Below are 20,434 nucleotides of genomic sequence, written 5' to 3'. Positions count from 1 at the left end.
CCCGCCTGTGGGGAACGAAAGGAGGCTCTCAGTGGGAGAACTGTTTGGAGCTGCGGAACCCCACCGAGACCACCTCTACACTGGCTATCTAAAAGACATCCTCTTTGGGCGCTGATACAGGCTCTTGTGCCTGTCCGCTCCTGCATGCGTACACACACACACACACCCACACACCGCTGCTGTCTGTAGGAGTGGCTGCCTTCCCATCTTCCTGTGATGGGTGGTAGTAATAGAGGAATTGGAGAAGGAGAAAGGTCTGATTATTTCTCCCGGTCGCGATGGAGAGTGACGCCGTCCTACTTGTGAGGCCGAGCAGCCTGCCGTCCCCTATGGCGAGGGGAAATGGCCCACATACTGGCTGCGGAATAATTGCCTCTCCCCCTGTTGCTCGCTGTGCTCTCTGGTCCAGGAGTCCATGGCGCCACTAGACTCATTAAGGCCCTTGCGACGGCTCTGTGTGTGAGAAGAGACTCCACATAAAGCCATCCCAGCGTGGGGACCACCACCTGAGACGGTGACAATAAGACAGAGACGGCTCCTTAATGGCAGCAGGTATAGATTGACAACCGTCTCAGCCTCTCAGTGGAGAGCAGGGCACAGGAAGGTCAGGGGAGAGATGTCAGCGATGTCACAGAGCTTGGTTAAGGTTGCGTTGACAGCGGAGCTCAGCTGGTGGATTCACAATGTAAAGGTCCCTCTCGAAGTGCTGTGCGAAGACTCGTTATGATATGGCTCCTGTGGCGGACTGGCAGTGACAGTGAGCGGAAACCGAGAGGCAGGGGGACCGGAGGAGGGGGATAACAGACCAGAGAGATAACATGGAGAGAAAAGGACACACAGACAGGGCACACAGATGGGACACGCAGACAGGTAGGGTTTTGTGCTGCTGACGTGTCTGTCAGATTGTACGGTAGGTATCCACATTGCCTGTTTCCAGAAAGGTCAGGGTGATCACTGATGACAGGTCTTTGTGACTGGTTCTATATCAGGCGGAACAGCAGGATATGGCTGTGTCTGAAATGGCACCGTATTCCCTGTACAGACCGTTACAATACCCCATAATGTCAAAGAGGAATTGTGCTTTTAGAAACGGATACAAGTTAATGAAAAATTTAAAGCTGGCTGTCTTGAGTCAATAAGTATTCAACCCCTTTGTTATGGAAAGTCAAAATAAGTTAAGGAGTAAAACATTTGCATAACAAGTCACATAAAAAGTGTGCAATAATAGTGTTTAGCATGATTTTTGCATGACTACCTCATCTCTGTACTCCACACACACATACAATTATCTGTAAGGTCCATCAGTCGAGCAGTGAATTTCAAACACAGATTCAACCACAAAGACCAAGGAAGTTTTCCAATGCCTCGCAAAGAAGGGCAACTTTTGGTAGATGGGTAAAAATAAAAAATAAACACATTGAATATCCCTTTGAACAAGGTGAAGTTAATAATTACACTTTGGATGGTGTATCAATACACCCAGTCACTACAAAGATAAAGGAGTCCTTTCTAACTCAGTTGCCGGACAGGAAGGAAACTGCTCAGGAATTTCACCATGAAGCCAATGTTGACTGTAAAACAGTTAGAGTTTAATGGCTGTGATAGAAAACTATTGGTGGATCAACAACATTGTTGTTACTCCACAATACAAATCTAATTGACAGAGTGAACAGATGGAAGCTTGTACAGAATAAAAAATATTCCAAAACATGCATCCTGTTTGCAACAAGGCACTAAAGTAATATTGCAAAAAAATGTGACAAAGCAATTACATTTTTTCCTGATTACAAAGTGTTCTATTTGGGGCAAATCCAATACAACACATTACTGAGTACCATTCTCCATTATTTCATTCATAGTGGTGGCTGCATTATGTTATGGGTATGCTTGTAGCCGTTAAGGACTGGAAAGTTTTTCAGGATAAAAAAGAAATGTAGACCGCTGCGCCACTCGGGAGGTCCCTAAGGCACTGTATTGCAGTGCTAGAGGCGTCACTACAGACCCGGGTTCTATCCCGGGCTGTATCACAACTGGCCATGATCGGGAGTCCCATAGGGTGGCGCACAATTGGCCCAGGGTTAGGGGAGGGTTTGGCCGGTGGGGTGGGGTTTACTTGTCTAATCGTGCTCTAGCGACTCCTTGTGGCGGGCCGGGCGCCTGCAGGCTGACCTTGGACGTCAGTTGAACAGTGTTTCCTCCGACACATTGGTGTGGCTGGCTTCAGGGTAAAAAATAAATACATTTAATACATTTTAAATTCAGGCTGTAACTCAAATGCGAAAAAGGGGTGTGAATACTTTCTGAAGGCACTGTACATAAACAGTGAGTGAATAACAGTATATACAGTTGAAGTCGGAAGTTTACATACACTTAGGTTGGAGTCATTAAAACTCCTTTTTCAACCACTACACACATTTCTTGTTAATATAGTTTTGGCAAGTCGGATAGGACATCTACTTTGTGCATGACACAAGTAATTTTTTCAACAATTGTTTACAGACAGATTTCACTTATAATTCACTGTATCACAAATCCAGTGGGTAAGAAGTGTACACACACTAAGTTGACTGTGCCTTTAAACAGAATATTATGTCATAGCTTTAGATGCTTCTGAAAGACTAATTGACATCATTTGAGTCAATTGGAGGTGTACCTGTGGATGTATTTCAAGGCCTACCTTCAAACTCAGTGCCTCTTTGCTTGACATCATGGGAAAATCAACAAAAATCAGCCAAGACCTCAGAAAAACAATTGTAGACGAGTCCTATATCGACATATCCTGAAAGGCCGCTCAGCAAGGAAGAAGCCACTGCTCCAAAACCGCCATAAAAAAGCCTGACTAAGGTTTGCAACTGCACATGGAGAGAAAGATCATAGTTTTTGGAGATATTTCCTCTGGTCTGATGAAATAAAAGTAGATCTGTTTGGCCAACAGGATGCATGTTTTGGAAAAATGGGGAGGCTTGCAAGCCGAAGAACCCCAACCCAACCGTGAAGCATGGGGTGGTAGCATCGTGTTGTGTGGGTGCTTTGCAGCAGGAGGGACTGGTGCACATCACAAAATAGATGGAAACACGAGGAAGGAAAATTCTGAGGATATATTGAAGCAACATCTCAAGACATCAGTAAGGGAGTTAAAGTGTGGTCGTAAATGGGTCTTCCAAATGGACAATGATCCCAAGCATACTTCCAAAGTTGTGGCAAAATGGCTTAAGGACAACAAAGTCAAGGTATTGGAGTGGCCATCACAAAGCCCTGACCTCAATCCTAAAGAGAATTTGTGGACAGAAATGAAAAAGCTTGTGCTAGCAAGGAGGCCTACAAACCTGACTCAGTTACACCAGCTCTGTCAGGAGGAATGGGCCAAAATTCACCCAACTTATTGTGGGAAGCTTGTGGAAGGCTACCTGAAACGTTTGACCCAAGTTAAACCATTTAAAGGCAATGCTACCAAATACTAATTGAGTGTATGTAAACTTCTGACTCACTGGGAATGTGATGAAAGAAATAAAGGCCGAAAGAAATCATTCTCTCCACTATTATTCTGACACTTCACATTCCTAAAATAAAGTGATGATCATAACTGACCTAAGACAGGGAATTTTTACTAGGATTAAATGTCAGGAATTGTGAAACTGAGTTTAAATGTATTTGGCTAAGGTGTATGTAAACTTCCGACTTCAACTGTAAATGGATTATGAGGTGACCAGCGTTCAATGACTGTATACAGTGCATTTGGAAAGTATTCAGACCCCTTGACTTTTTTCACATATTGTTACAGCCTTATTCGAAAATGGATTTAATATTTTTTTCCCTCATCAATCAACACACAATATCCCATAATGACGAAGCAAAAACAGGTTTGTAGAAATTTTTTGCTAATTTATTAAAAATAAAAAACTATCACATTTACATAATTATTCAGACTTTTCACACAGTACTTTATTGAAGTACCTTTGGCAGCGATTACATCCTCAAATCTTCTTGGGTATGATGCTACAAGCTTGGCACACCTGTATTTGGGGAGTTACTCCCATTATTCTCTGCAGATCCTCTCAAGCTCTATCAGGTTGAATGGGGAACCTTGCTGCAAAAGCTATTTTCAGCTCTCCAGAGATGTTTGATCGGTTTCAAGTACGTGCTCTGGATGGGCCACTCAAGGACATTCAGAGACTTGTCCCGAAGCCACTCCTGCATTGTCTTGGCTGTGTGCTTAGGGGCATTGTCCTGTTGGAAGGTAAAACTTTGCCCCAGTCTGAAGTCCTGAGCGCTCTGGAGCAGGTTTTCATTAAGGATCTCTCTGTACTTTGCTCCGTTCATCTTTCCCTCTTTCCTGACAAGTCTCCCAGGGCTTCCCGCTGAAAAAGATTCCCACAGCATGATGCTGCCACCACCATGATTCACGGCAAATGATGGTGCCAGGTTTTCTCCAGACGTGAGGCTTGACATTCAGGCCAAATAGTTCAATCTTGGTTTCATCAGACTAGAGAATCTTGCCTTTTGGCAAATTCCAAGCGGGCTGTTGTGCCTTTTACTGAGGTGTGGCTTCTGTCGGTCCACTCTACCATAAAGGCCTGATTGGTGGATTGCTGCAGAGATGGTTGTCCTTGGTACCACCTCTCTGACCAAGGCCCTTCTCCCCTGATTTCACAGTTTGGCCGGGCCGACAGCTCTAGGAAGAATCTTGGTGGTTCCAAACTTCTTCCATATGAGAATGATGGAGATCACTGTGTTCTTGGGGACCTTCAATGCTGCAGAAATGTTTTGGTACCCTTCCCCAGATCTGTGCCTCGACACAATCCTGTCTACGGACAATTCCTTCGACCTTATGGCTTGGTTTTTGCTCTGACATGCACTGTCAACTGTGGGACCTTATATAGAGACAGGTGTGTTCCTTTCCAAATCATATCCAATCAACTGAATTTACCACAGGTGAATTTTAGAATACAGCTGTAACGTAACTAAATGTGGGAAAAGTCAAGGCGTCAGTACTTTCTGCACTGTACATGTGACATTTTTGCAGGGCTGAGTACCGGGCAGGTAGCTGGCTAGTGATGGCTCTTCAACAGTCTGATGGCCTGGTGATAGATGCTGTTTCTCAGTCTCTCGATCCCGGGTCTGATGCTCCTGTACCGTCTCTGTCTGCTGGATGGTAGCAGAGTGAACAGACCATAGCTCTGGTGGCTGAGGTCCTTAATGATATTTTTGGCGGACTTCCATTGACACCGAGTGCTGTAAAATCCTGGAGGGCAGGCAGTGTCCCCTGCGGTGATGCTTTGGGCTGACCGCACCACTCTCTAGAGAGCCTTGCTGTTGAGCGGGGTATAGTTGCCATACCAGTTGGTAGTACAGACAGACAGATTGTTCTCCATGGTGCTTCTGTAGAAGTTTGTGATGGTCTTGGGGGCCATGCTGAATTTCTTCAGCCGCCTGAGGTTGAAGAGGTGCTGTTGTGCATTCTTCACCGACGTGTCATTGTGATTGGAACATTTCAGGTCTGCAATGATGTTCACAACAAGGACCTTTAAGCTTTTGACCCTCTGCACTGTGGCCCTGTTGATGTGGATGAGGGTGTGTTCCCTCTTCTGTCTCCTGTAGTCCACAATCAGCTCCTTTGTTTGTTTTTTTGCGTTGAAGGAGAGTTTATTTTTCAGGCACCACTCCTCCAAGGTACTCACCTGCTCCCTATAGGTTGTTTTGTCGTTGTTGGTAATCGGGCCTACCACTGTTGTGTCGTCAGCAAACTTAATGATTGCGTTGAAGTGGTGCGTAGCCACGCAGTCATGGGTGAAAAGGGAGTACAGGAGGGGGCTGAGCACACATCCCTGTGGGACCCCTGTATCCAACCTAACATACTATTACAGTATTGTAAGGAACGGTCATATTATATTTTTTCCAATTAATTCCAAATATCCCAGCTAAAGCGTAAAGCTGATTTACTAAGGGTTTTCTTCTCACACAGCCATAGTTGTGCGAGACGAATAGTAGTCTATAATTTATTGACTGCTGGCAGGCTGTTGTTTGGACCTCCATACACTTATATCCACAGGATGGTGTGAATGAACTAGTAAGATGGGAAAGCTCTTTCATCCTTCCCCGGCACTAGGAGGGCGACAGTTCCTGAGAAAACAAACTTTCCTGTTAAGCTCTACTATCTCGCTCTGAGGCCAAGCTCAAGCAGTCAAATGGAGGCTGTTTTGTTATTAATGACTATGGCAGCCTTAAAAGTGCGTCATGTAGCTCTGAAAATGGCCCCCGAGCTCGGTAAACATTTTCCTCCCGCCTGTCACTAGCGATATAAGGGAAGATGGCGAGGGGAATGAATTAAATAAAGGGGATTATTTACTCTTCTCTCTGTGACTGACAAGTTCATCAGAGCCTGAAAACATACAGTATTTGCCTTGCTCATCACTGCCTCTCGACAAAACAGACAGCTAGAGCCCATGTTACATCCTATTGTTTGATTGTGTGTGTGTCTTGGTGTATGTTATTTTAAGCTTACATCACTCTCTGTTTCAATCACGTCCTACTTCTGTTTGCATACAGTATGATATGCACTACACTATTATACTGACAAAACCAAACCTATCCCTCTCACGCAACACCCCGCCTGAAACCCCAATATGAGATGTTGATATATAGTATGTGAGCACTTGTGTTTCCCCAGAAACAGGAGCACATAGTTTAAAAGTCAGTTTAGGGTCTTTGAGGAAGTTCTTCCCTCTCATCTCTTAAAGCAGTGGTCATCAACCGGTCAATCGCGACCGACTGGTCAATCTTCAAGGCATTCCTAGTCAATTAGCAAATATTTCTGTAGAAATGCCAACGATAAAAGCCTTGCACTTCTATTTTTATTTTATTTTTTGTCATGCACTGTAGGTGTTCCCATTTTTAAATATAACATTTTTCTGAAGGGGCACTCCACCTACCCGATTGACCAGGAGAGCTAAATCAGGAGAGGTAAATCAAGTGTGCCTTCTGCGTTGGCCAATCGGATAGCTCAAATCACTGTGCCTACAACTTCCACGACCGCACAGCAAAGTTTGATACTAGCCTTCCTGAGATGTAATAACTTTTAAAACCAGGATCAGGGCGAGACTGTCAAATAATACAGCAAAGAGCTGCTGTTTTTGAGTCACTTCATGTTTGTTTTTATTCCACACTTTTACAAAACTTAAAACATGCTTCTCCCTACTTCCACTCACGCTACAACGAGCACTACAGCTGCAATGAATGAGTAGCCAAGCGTATGCCTGCATTTTTATTGTTAGCAGCTCGTTGTGTCTATTTTATCGAGGCATATTTCACTTTCTCTGGTCATAGGAACAACATTAATTTGTGCATGAGGCAGAAATAATGTGGTGTGATGCAGGTTTTGCCATCAGGTGGATGATGTGTCCCCTCTCCCTAGTCAGTCTCACCTTTGGAAAGGAAAGAGCAGGGACCGTAAGAGGTGGACCCTCTGCTGCTCTCTCCCTCCTTCCTGTGAAACTGACAATCAGATGCCGGTACAGTAAAATGGACGCAGTCCAGTAATATCAAAAAGCTAATTATTTGCAAGATATTTCAATTGATTTATGCTCAGCTGTGCTTCACATGTAGTACAATTGATCTATTTTTGTTATCAAAGCTCTAGTCTTTAAATACAGTATAATAGGGTCTGAGAAGAACAATATTGGCAGGCCAAGCATTACCAATATGCTGTGATAATGTTTAAAGCCTACTGCACGAACCTCATTCCTACATAACCATTTTTATTAGATTAATGTTGGTTAGGCTTACAAATTTTAAGTCCTGTTTCAAAAAAGAACCTGGCGGTAGGTCTAGGCTTGCTTTTTAAATCCAAAAGTAATCTTGACTCAGAAAAGGTTGGGGACCACTGTCTTAATGTAACAACATAGTGTGGTTAAAGACATAAGCTGTGTTCGAATACTCATACTAACTGCACTAGCCCATACTATTTGTGACATAAATTGAGTATGTAGTATGCTTAATGGTCATAGTATGGATATAGTTAGTATGCCAAAAATTCCTGGATGTCATACTAAATTTGCAAAATACGAAGTATATAAGCAGTGGACACGATTTCCCTGCTTTTAGGGCCCATAATGCAATTCTTCAGAAAATGAGCGTGGCTTCACAGCGTTTTCAGATTTGAAGAAAATGGTGCAAAATATGCAGCTGAAGTCCGACGAGAGCGGACACAATTAAATTAATTAATTATGACAAATGTTAAGAAAATATTGAGCAATGTAATAAAGTAATGGCTTTTCAAATAAGTTACGTTACACGTGATGTTGGCCGAGAATTGGTTAGTTATGCTATCCTTACGAACCGCATACATTACAGCAGTATGTACCTGTATGTTAGCTAGTTACTTAACGTTAGTTGGCTACTAATACATCGAACTTGCCAGGCAGTATATTAACCATAATCTAACTAACTACCCAACGTTTATTGACTTGATTATTCACGTCATTCTTAGCTAAGTGGTATAGTTGTGGTGTGTTTTCAATGGACAATGTTAATTCTGCCTATCTACCCTGATTTCAGAGCACTCTCGTCTGTGTGCCAGAGCGCAGAATAACTGATGAATTTATGAACGCTCAACATCCGTTGAATATATGGCCGGTGTAAGTAAGCGTCTGCAAAAAAAGCGCAATTAAATTGTTGCCAGCAGCACAATTCCAATCACCAATGCTCTGGACAACATGAAAACAGCTTAACCAGCTCCGCTGGGGTGAGTAAAATTGTCAGAGTGAGGTGTCATTTGTGTCTGGAAATGGCTAACAAGCTAGCCAACGTTAGAAAGTTAGCTTTGGTGCTTGACTGTCGTTGTGAGGTCAGAACGCTCGGATCAACCCTCCTCGGCCAGAGCGTCCAATTACACGCTCCAAGAATTTACAAACTGACAATCTGACAACGCGCTGGATTTACGAACTCACAGAGCGCACTCTGGCACTTCAGATAGAAATTATGAACACACCTTGAAAACGTAAAATGTCTAGCTCGTCATTTGTTATGCTATCAAGCTAGCAAGATGTTGCATAGCAACCGCATCAACTTCCGGGAGACTAGTATGCTCAACTGAAAGGATACCGTTCGTTTACAGTATACTAAAATGAACTAATAGTATTGTTAGGTTCTAAATGAACCAAGTAAAACTCACAGTTGATTAGTAAAGCTTAAACCAATTTTATTCACCCATTGGGTTATACAGCTGCATAAGACATGGTTCCACCAGTGGTAGTATATATACCCCAATTTGGGGTGGAATCTCCTCCTCCTGTCTAAATATTTCATTTTTGTTGCTAGGCAGGAAATTAAGTGAGGACAATAAACTGTTCCTTCTCCCTTAACGTCACCTGACCTGACCTCGGACCCCTTCCTCCCTAAACCACATCTCCACTCTGATCAGTGCCTGCCAACGTCTTTCCTTCACTCAGTACATTCCCAGCTTAATTGCCTCCACCATATACATTTCTCCTACAGATAACAATTAACTTCTGGTGTAGACCCTAGACTATAGCACTCAATATTTCAATAGGATACCTGATAATTAACACTATTCCAAGATTAGGAGTCAGAACCCAGAATCCATCAGTATGTAGTATATACTCATTAAGTATGTAGTGTACAGTATGTTAGTATGGGTATTCAAACACAGCTTTAGTAACTTAGTTGTAGTCACGATCTGGTTACCTATTAGTACAAACATAGTTATGTTTTTGGGTTATTAAATATTTATAAATTATTTCCATATCTTCTAAACTACCCACAATGCACTATTTCTCAATGTGATATGGAGGATTTACTATGTGCTACCAAGTTCGTATGCTAGCTCAGTAGCTAGCTCAAGCTGGCTAACACTAGCCACACCATGCGCTTCACAGGCTTTGTGGCTGTGTTATCTAGTGGGAACCTGTTAGCGCGGCAGGCCATGGGCCCCTTAAAACAAAAGAGACAATCATACCTGCTTGCTCTAGTTGTGTAATACCTCGTCTGTTCTCCTTTTTGTTTTGTCAACTTTTACAACATTTTCTCTGAAGTAGGCTACGGGAGCATTGTAACTTTTCCCACCTTGGCTTAGTGCTAGCGTGCTAGCTGCCAGATATCTGGAATCTATCTATTTTGGATTCGCTATATAGTTATTGGATTTCCCTGACTCTCCCTTGGGCTGGTGTAGACCCCGCCTCACCTTTGCTTTGGTAGTTACTCAGCCTGCACATTTTAAAAAAAACGTTTTACCATCGGAAGGACCCAGCCAACAATCTGTAAGTCTCTGCTCACTTTTTGCTTTTGATCTGCAGTTATGTTTTAGTTGTGTTGTGTTCTAGCAGATCTCCAGGCATTGGGCTCTAGCTTGCCAGCCATAACCGTGGTGATTGGCTAGGCTAATAGCAAGTTGGCTAAATACCTAACATTTTCTGGCTAAGATAACTGCATACAGCTAACATTCTTTGATAACTGGTTAGATGCCATTATGCATTTAAAAAATGTTGTTTTACTTTAAGGTAGCTGTAAGGTAGTTGTTGATAGGAACTGGCTGACTCAGTCAGTGTTAATGTAACGTTACCAGGCTGGTAGGGATAATGTTAGCAGGCTAGTAGGGCTAACGTTAGCAGGCTAGTTGGCTAGCAACCTTGCAAGTTGATTTGTAACAATACATTCATAAAGTATTTGCTCATAAATTGGCTGAAAATGTCATTTAAACCAGTAGTCATGAGTGCAAACGATTTGGTTTAATTTATGTTATACATTTGAAGTTATTTATTTTGGAGTACATTATAGGGAATAGGCTGGTTTTTGGGTCCTCCATATTACATTACACCCTGGAAAAACATTTCCCGACATGACTGCGGAATTATGATATGTTTTATGTAATAATTTTAAAAATAGAAACGTGAGTTGTAACTTTGCATTGGGACTTTTGATGCGTATACTTATGTAAATCCATATGTTACATGTGGTTACGTTTAATGCTTCTTACTCTTTAAGACAGGTGCCTGATGCTGTTCACGTTGTATGTTTTTCCTCATCTGTCCTAAAACAGCTGCTGCTTGGTTCACTTGACACTTAGCTGACCTAGAACAAGACAATCCTATGCTTCCTGACTCCACTAAATTTAATAGCCAACCTTTTTTTCCTCCTTCACCACACCGAGGGCTCCCTGGAGTTCTGGGCTGTGACAACAATTGATAGGGCAGCGGAATCAAAGTTCATTAAAAGGTATCATCCCGGGCCAACCTTGGAGAGCCACTATTCATTAGGAGGACAACTAATAGTACTGCCTCATCTGTGCAATCACCTGCTTTAAAACTGGACCCACAAACACAGTTAGCCTAAGCACATTAGCAGCAGAAAATGGTTGCTTTTCAGGCCATGTGTTGCCTGGCTCCGAAGACCCAGCTACATAAATGTAGTTCAAGGGATTGTTATGATTTCATATCAGATTATATGTGTAGTAGAGGTAAGGTGTTAGTAAGGCTGTATACGCCCTTAAGCAAACAGAAAAATACTCATCCAGAGGTGGCGCTCCTAGTGGCCGGGAACTTTAATGCAGGGAAACTTAAATCCGTTTTACCTCATTTCTACCACCATGTTAAATGTGCAACCAGAGGGAAATAATCTCTAGACCACCTTTACTCCACACACAGAGATGCTTACAAAGCTCTCGCTCGCCCTCCTATTTGGCAAATCTGACCACAATTCTATTCTCATGATTCCTGCTTACAAGCAAAAACCTAAAGCAGGAAGCACCAGTGACTCGGTCAATAAAAGAAGTGGTCAGATGAAGCAGATGCAAAGCTACAGGACTGTTTTGCTAGCACAGACTGGAATATGTTCCGGGATTCATCCAATGGCATTGAGAAATACACCACATCAGTCACTGGCTTCATCAATAAGTGCATCGATGACGTCGTACCCACAGTGACCGTACGTACATACCCCAACCAGAAGCCATGGATTACAGGCATTATCTGCACTGAGCTAAAGGGTAGAGCTGCCACTTTCAAGGAGTGGGACTCTAACCCAGAAGCCTATAAGAAATCCCGCTATGCCCTCCAACGAATCATCAAACAGGCAAAGCATCAATACAGGACTAGGATCGAATCGTACTACACAGGCTCTGATGCTTGTCAGATGTGGCAGGGCTTGCAAACTATTACAGACTACAAATGGAAGCACAGCCGCGAGCTGCCCAGTGACACGAGCCTACCAGCCGAGCTAAATTACTGATATGCTTGCTTCGAGGCAAGTAACACTGAAACATGCATTCCAGACGACTGTGTGATCACGCTCTCCGTTTCACAAGGCCGCAGGGCCAGTCGGATTGCCAGGACGTGTACTCCGAGCATGCGCTGACAATCTGGAAAGTGTCTTCACTGACATTTTCAACCTATCCCTGTCCTATTCTGTTATACCAACATGTTTCAAGGTGACCAACATAGTGCCTGTGCCCAAGAACACTAAGGTAACCTGTCTAAATGACTACCGACCTGTAGCACTCACGTGAGTAGCCATGAAGTGCTTTGAAAGGCTGGTCATGGCTCACATCAACACCATTATCCCAGAAACCGTAGACCAACTCTAAATTGCTTACCACCCCAACAGATCCACAGATGATGCTATCTCTATTGCACTCCAAACTGCCCTGTCACACCTGGACAAAAGGAAACCTATGTGAGAATGCTATTCATTGACTACAGCTCAGCGTTCAACACCATAGTGCCCTCAAAGGTCATCACTAAACTAAGGACCCTGGGACTAAACACCTCCCTCTACAACTGGATCCTGGACTTCCTGACGGGCCGTCCCCAGGTGGTAAGGGTAGGTTACAACACATCCGCCACGCTGATCCTCACCACGGGGGTCCCTCAGGGGTGCGTGCTCAGTCCCCTCCTGTACTTCCTGCTCACTCATGACTGCATGGCCAGGCAAGACTCTAACACCACCATTAAGTTTGCAGATGACACAACAGTGGTAGGCTTGATCAATGACAAAACAGCCTATAGGGAGGAGGTCAGATACCTGGCCGTGTGGTGCCAGGACAACAACCTCTCCTTCAACGTGATCAAGACAAAGGAGATGATTGTGGACTACAGGAAAAGGAGGACCATCGACAGGGCTGTAGTGGAGCAGGTTGCGAGTTTCAAGTTCCTTGGTGTCCACATCACCAACAAACTAGCATGGTCCAAGAACACCAAGACAGTCATGAAGAGGGCACGACAAAACCTATTCCCCCTCAGGAGACTGAAAAGATTTGGCATGGGTCGTCAGATCCTCAATAGGTTCTACAGCTGCACCATCGAGAGCATCCTGGCGGGTTGCATCACTGCCTGGTATGGCAACTGCTCAGCCTCCGACCGCAAGGCACTATAATGAGTAGTGCATACGGCCCAGTTCATCACTGGGGCCAAGCTTCCTGCCATTCAGGCCCTCTATACCAGGCGGTGTCAGAGGAAGGCCCTAAAAATTGTCCAAGACTCCAGCCACCCTAGTCATAGACTGTTCTCTCTGCTACCACATGGCAAACGGTACTGGAGCTCCAAGTCTAGGTCCAAGAGGCTTCTAAACAGCTTCTACCCCCAAGCCATAAGACTCCTGAACATCTAATCAAATGGCTACCCAGACTATTTGCATTGCCCCCCCCCCTCTTCTACGCTGCTGCTACCCCCTTATTATCTATGCATAGTCACTTTAATAACTCTACCTACATGTACATAGTACCTCAATTACCTCAACTAACCGGTCCCCCTGCACATTGACACTGTACCTGTAATATAGCCTCGCTATTGTTATTTTACTACTGCTCTTTAATTATATGTTACTTTTATTTATTTATTTGGGGGGGGGGGGTATTTTTCTTAACTGCATTGTTGGTTAAAGGCTTGTAAGTAAGCGTTTCACTGTACGGTCTACACCGGTTGTATTCGGCGCATGTGACAAATAACATTTGATTTGATAAGGGCGGTAATGGTTTCTTCTTCGTTTCCCATGTTGACCAATTTGGAGGCTTATCCATTTGGAGCTGTCATTTAAAAAATGCTTTTTTTAAAAACAATATCTCTCCTCTGAGAAAGCTCATAAATGTGGCAGCACAAAGCTCAGTTGTTGGATTTCAAATATTCACTGGTCCATAAAACAGGTATTTGAAGAGCTGGTCATCTTTAAATTGTTCTGACGATTAAACCTGAAGCCGCCGTGTGCATCTAAACAGACTGGATGCCTTTTTTGTTTTGGTCGCATGCTTGAATAGTTCTATGTGCCGATTTAAAGTTTAAATAAAAAAATATATGTTGATCATAATTAAGTTAGGAATGCAGAGATGGGTAAATAACTGACACCTACAGTATGACTTACTGTACATGGGCTTTAGCTATTTTGAAATCTCAACGTGTTTCTGATGTATTCTTTTGATACACAGTACAAGATACTATTCTACAAAAACCATTTCCTTCCTTGAATAAAAATGACTGGTTTTGGACATGATGAATCATTAGTGGTTTTGATATGTATTTATTCATGCCAATAAGCTGTATAAAATCTTTGCCGCCGTTTTTGAGTGACAGGCTCTATTTTGTTGTCGGATAAACCCCTATTATTTATTTTGCGGCGTGCACTTGGCACCTTCTCCTGTCTGTAGAAGAGGCTCTTTGCCTTATCAGTCATGGACTGTATCTGTCTCATTTTCAGGTCCAATTAAGAATTTATACTCCATTAGAATTGCAGAGAGATTCCAAATACCCTGACAGGGACAGGGTATTTCGAGTCAGAGGGATGGGGTGTGGGATTAGGCTCGATAATGGAGGAGATGATTGTGCTAGCAACAACTAGCGAATGCTTTGCGATTACTTAAATGGATGCTCCCATTACGACTCCTGACAAGTCCACAATCGTTGTTTTGTGTTTGCTGGTGAGAGTCTCCTCATTAAGCATAGGCTTACTCAAAGTTCTAAGGAGTATATGGATAAATAAGTTAATGTTATGGTGGCCTTTTTTTGTCTCTATTTATTTATTTATAGGGGTCAATGCATATTAATCAACATCAATATTACAATAATGCAACATCCATGTAAAGGGGCCGGTGTCACGTATACGTCCGCTCTCACTGTTCAGCGTCACCGGTGTACTATCCACCGGTCCTGGCAACCAATCATTACGCACACCTGGCACCCATTATTACTCACACCTGCGCCCCATCATCAGTCACACCTGAACTTCATTACTACCTTGATAACTTACCATTTATCTAGCAATCTGTTCTTTCAGTCATCAGGTAGTATTGTTTGTTTTCCTTGTTAGACTCGTCTCTTGTTTTGTATTCGTTCCATGTTCATTTTCATTAAACTCACATGGCACTTGCTTCCAGACTCCGTGTCTACGTTACAGGATACTACCTAAAAAATATGGAAGCAGCAGAAGAGAGAGAGAAATATATATATATATATATATCAGACGGTCGGCGAACAGGGACACCTACTCCACCAACACAACGATCAGCTGGCGCAACAGCTTGCGGCTATGGATGAGGTCCACCATCCAACAACTCTCCTCTGGAACGTACCCCTCCCAGTCCACCCGTTGCTGGAGCCGACCCCCATGACATTGGGAGTCCAGGAGGAAGCTGACGCTATAGACGGGACTCCCATTACTGTCCTGGGGAGGGGTGTCGTGGGGGGGCATCAGCCAGGGGACCAGTACCCAACGGCTTGAGAAGGGAAGCGGTAATGGACTTAGTTATTCGATCAGATCTGTTAGTGAACACCAGATACATTTGAGTCTGGGACGTCTGTTACTCTGGTTGGTCCTTGTATTATTTTAGTGAGGTTGAAATGGTTTGTGATCTGAGTTTTTTCCCCTGCAAGTTTTGTTTTCACAGTTTATTGAAATCGACCATGAAGATTCTCCTTCTTATGATCACATTCTTTAAGCATGGTATTTAGATGGTCATAAAACAAGATAGCAGATATTGGTGGTTGATATGCAGGGCATTTCGAAGGTATTTAGACCCATGACTTTTTCCACATTTTGTTACATTACAGCCTTATACTAAAATGATCACGTTTCAGGGAACACCCAGATGCAGACAGTGTTGAAGTATATAGTTTATTACTAGTACAGGGGCAGGCAAAATGACAGGTCAAGGGCAGGGAGAGGTCGGTAATCCAGACAGTGTTCGAAAAGGTCCAGAATGGCTGGCAGGCTTAGGGTCAAGGCAGGCAGAATGGTCAAAACCTAGAAAACAGGAACTATAGAAAGACACGCGCAAGGGGGAAAACGCTTGTAAGGCTTGACGAACAATACGAACTGGCAACAGACAAACAGAGAACGCAGGTATAAATACACAGGGGATACTGAGGGGAGATGGGGGACACCTGGTAGGGGGATGGAAACGAGCACAATCAATACCCCTAAATGTATTAAAAATACAAAACTGAAATATCACATTTACATAAGTATTTAGACCCTTTACTCTTTGTACTTTGTTGAAGCACCTTTGGCAGCCATATTTCCAGAGATGTTCGATTTACATTAGCATTACAGCCTCAAGTCTTCTTGGGTATGACGCTACAAGCTTGGCACACCTGTATTAGGGGTTTCTCCCATACTTCTCTGGAAGCTCTGTCAGGTTGGATGGGGAGTGTTGCTGCACAGCTATTTTCAGGTCTTTCCAGAGATGTTCTATTGGGTTCAAGTCCAGGCTCTGGCTGTGCCACTCAAAGACATTCTTGAGACTTGACCCGAAGCCACTCCTGCGTTGTCTTGGCTGTGTGCTTAGGGGCGTTGTCCTGTTGGAAGGTGAACCTGTTAGTCTACATCTTTTGTTTATTTATGTGACAAATTAAATGTGATTTAATTTGAGTTTGCTCATTTATTATTATCTGCTTTCTGGTCACAGAACACTGATTTAAATAAGAATTGTGAAAAGAGGGGGGAAAAAATTTACAAACTATAATGTTCAAAACAATTTAAGTTTGTCGTTTGATCCTTTCCAGTGATTGAGCATTTCGTTGAGGTGTGGATCTCTTTTAGGACAGGTGTTTTTCATCTCCAGCCTCCGCCCTCCCTTCCTTCGACTCTTTCCACATCAAACGGCTGCTGCACACTTCCCTCTCTCCAAGGCTGTGCAGGGAGGAAATCAATATCCAACCTGACCAATGGATGGGTAGTCCCTCTTTTGAAAGGCCTCTTTAGAGGCAAGATAAGCAGGTGTGCTGTGCAGCTGGTGGCCAGAGATTACAACCATTCAGCTAACGTTGTCACTACGTAGGGTGCCTCACCTCCAGGCAACGCTGTCCACCGCGCCGCTCCTGCCAACAAAGCTGGAAGCAGGCAGTACACACAGTCTGTTCCTGTGATTGTGCCAGTTTATTAGCCGGCGCTTCACCAAGTCACACCGCATGCCCCAGTCGACAGCCTGCCGAGCGGTTTGGCACCATCCTCAGGGCTGGCCCCAAAGTAAAGACTCCCAGTTTCCAAAAAGGTTGACCTTTTACTATGCCTATTTATTAACTCTGAAGTTAGCCTGAATAGCAGGGCTTCATAATGAATATTTAACAATGAAATATAGCCAGCGGGACCATAATGCTTTGGACTGTGCCGCCCATTAGCATTTTAGAGAAAACAGTTCGGAATTAATTAGGCTCACTTTGGCGTCTATTACCCCGAGAAAGGCTCAGACCCAGAAGCCATCGCTCTGACAGTCAGTGCTACAGTCCTAGTCTAGGACCACCATGCTAATCTGTCCTCGCCATCTCCAATGATTTGAATTTTAGATGGTGTAAATACTCTACCCTATATTCATAAGCTAATAGTTATGAAAATGGTCAGATTCAGACCTTCAGCTCAGTTTGATTCCAATTGTCTATACCTATACAGAATTGGTCTCTGATCTATTGAATCGCTAATATTCTCTATGAATAAATGAATAAACTCTTAATAAATTATCTTTCTGGCTGCTGGTCACGCCCCCATCCACATTGACAGGGCTGTAGTGGAGCGGGTCGAGAGCTTCAAGTTCCTTGGTGTTCACATCACTAAGGACTTAACATGTTCCACACACACCTGCACAGTTGTGAAGAGGACATGACTGTGCCTATTCCCCCTCAAGAGGCTAAAAATATTTGGCATGGGCCCTCAGATCCTCAAAATGTTCTACAGCTGCACCATCGAGAGCACCTTGACTGGCTGCATCAACGCTCGGTATGGTAACTGCAACTTCGTTGACCGCAAACGCGCCACAGAGGGTGGTGCGGACGGCCCAGTACATCACTGGGGCCAAGCTCCCTGCCATCCAGGACCTCTATCAGGCGGCATCAGAGGAAAGGCCAGAAAAATTGCCAAAGACTTCAGCCACCCAAGCCATAGACTGTTCTCTCTGCTCCATCCGGCAAGCGGTACCGGAGCATCGGTTTTCGGACCAACAGTCTCCAAGGAAGTTTGTATCCCCAAGCCATAAGACTGCTATATAGTTAATCAAATGGTTACCTGGACTATCTGCATTGACCCTATTTTGCACTGACCCTATGCACACTCGCAAGACTCTACCCACACACACATTCTCATACATACTATACTGACACTCTCACAGAAACTCACACACATACATACACTACATACGCAGATACACATATAATACACATACAAGCATACTGATGCCACATACACACACACACACACATATATACTTTCACACTCATCATATAGTATATGCTGCTGCTACTCTGTTCCTTTTTTAGTCTTAGTATTATCTATACTCTGTGTATATGAACATATCTCCTCAAGTACCTCGTACACCTGCACTTTGATATGGTACTGGCACTCCCTGTATATAGCGTCATTCTTATTTTTTAACTCTACATTGTAGGGGAAGGGCTCGTAAGTAAGCATTTCACGGTAAAGTCTACACCTGTTGTATTCGGGCACATAAAATAAACAAATCAAATGTGATTTGTTCAGTCATACAAATGTGTCTGAACTGAAATGAGGGGCCAGAGATTGGGTATTTGACAGCAGATTTGATAGGTCTGATAGGTCGTTGGCTTCTCGGTGCGATAAGACAGTTTAGTTTAACTGTGGCCTCGAGTGTGAAAGACCGCTTTGCTCTGGGGCTGAAATCACAGGCTGTCACCAGCGCTCCATGCTTTCCAGCGACAAGGGGAGTCATGAGAAGAGCTAACAGCCTTAGGACAAGCGGTAAAAAGCTTTAGCCGTTTGGTTAGCAGTTGCAGTGTTTCATTTTATTTCCGTTCATCGTCCATCCCCTCGCGCAGTGCAGATGACTGGCTGGCCTCTATGAAATGAGGCTGAGGAAATTGGGTCTGTGTGTAGGCTAGGGCAACAAGGGAGGAAGGAGGAAATCTGGAGGGCCGTGAGCCGCGGTGTCACCACGAGGGGCCAAGAAAATCTTTAAGAACATAATTGGTTTTACTCAGCAAGCTTCTCCTCTTCCACCACAACCATGTCCTCTGTCATCTACCCAATGCCTCTTCCCACACCCTCTCTCCTTACAACTTAACACAGATCCGCAAGGAGGAGGGAAATTGTATTACTTTATACTGTACTGTAATGAGCCTTTGACAAAGACTGACAGAGGAGAGAAAAACCTGAGTAGGAAAGACGAGCGGGACGGAGAGCAAGGTGGTAGAGCAGTTCTTATTTGTGCTCCAGCTAGAGGGAGAGGGAGGGAGGCAGGCAATTAGATTGCGTTTTGGAGAGTAATAGATTTCCTCCTGTCATTCCATCCTCTAATGCTGTAAACCAACCATCTGTTGTAACGAGGACACCTGGGCTGTTGTGGACAATTCAGTTAGGTAGCTGGAGCAGCACGTGAATGTTAGGTTTTACTGAGCTGTGTGTGGGTGCATGCTCAGCCACATAACACCGCAGTAACTTGGTACTACCTGAGACGTGACAGTTGGGGTGGGCTGTATCATCCTGGTACTTTGTCATTCCAACTGTTCAATGGGGTTTGAGGCACACAAAAAAAATCACATAAAAAGCTATGTGAACATGTTCCAAACTTGCATGAATTGTTTTATCACTCAACATGGGAGTGGGATAGGTGTAAACAGTGTGTTAATATCACAATTGATTACTTCAATCTTTTACTGGGTACAGTTGATTTTCTATGTTCTTCATTGGAGATACGTACTTATTTATAGAAGTGAGTTTTCTTCCCGAACCATTGTTTATTTTCTGCAGCAGACCGTTTGCGTAACAGTAGCTGAGGTCATAGCTTCCTGGTGTCTGATGTGTTCTGTATTGACCTTAGTGATAACTGTTTTACAGACGCTTGCTAAAAACACTTTAATGAGCAACCCTTCCTTCATGAACTGGCCTCTGTAAAATGGTGTAGAATCAGCTTGATCCCCCCTCTGTCGAAGACGCTTGGACCTTCTTTTTAAAAATATTTTCAGTGGTATTGTTA

The 20,434-nt window shown here is 43.7% G+C and overlaps 1 protein-coding gene across 2 annotated transcripts in view; it reads left to right on the top strand.

Annotated features, from left to right (window-relative positions):
* The window catches only part of LOC115113339 (serine/threonine-protein kinase 32C-like), a 91,979-nt gene that overhangs the window by 41,962 nt on the left and 29,583 nt on the right, over window positions 1–20,434 (top strand). The window contains exon 1 of one of the 2 annotated variants that reach the window (XM_029640870.2): window positions 8,556–8,740. The exons of the other annotated variant lie outside the window; for it this stretch is intronic. The gene's annotated coding sequence lies outside the window, so the exon portion shown is untranslated. Of the gene's footprint in view, window positions 1–8,555; window positions 8,741–20,434 lie in introns of those variants that run through there. 2 annotated transcript variants of the gene reach the window in all.

This window comes from Oncorhynchus nerka, linkage group LG28 (assembly GCF_034236695.1).
Source record: "Oncorhynchus nerka isolate Pitt River linkage group LG28, Oner_Uvic_2.0, whole genome shotgun sequence".
In the NCBI taxonomy this organism is placed as follows: Eukaryota; Metazoa; Chordata; class Actinopteri; order Salmoniformes; family Salmonidae; genus Oncorhynchus; species Oncorhynchus nerka.
Note: the sequence above shows the minus strand (reverse complement) of the source record. Positions and strands in the feature narration are given on the sequence as shown.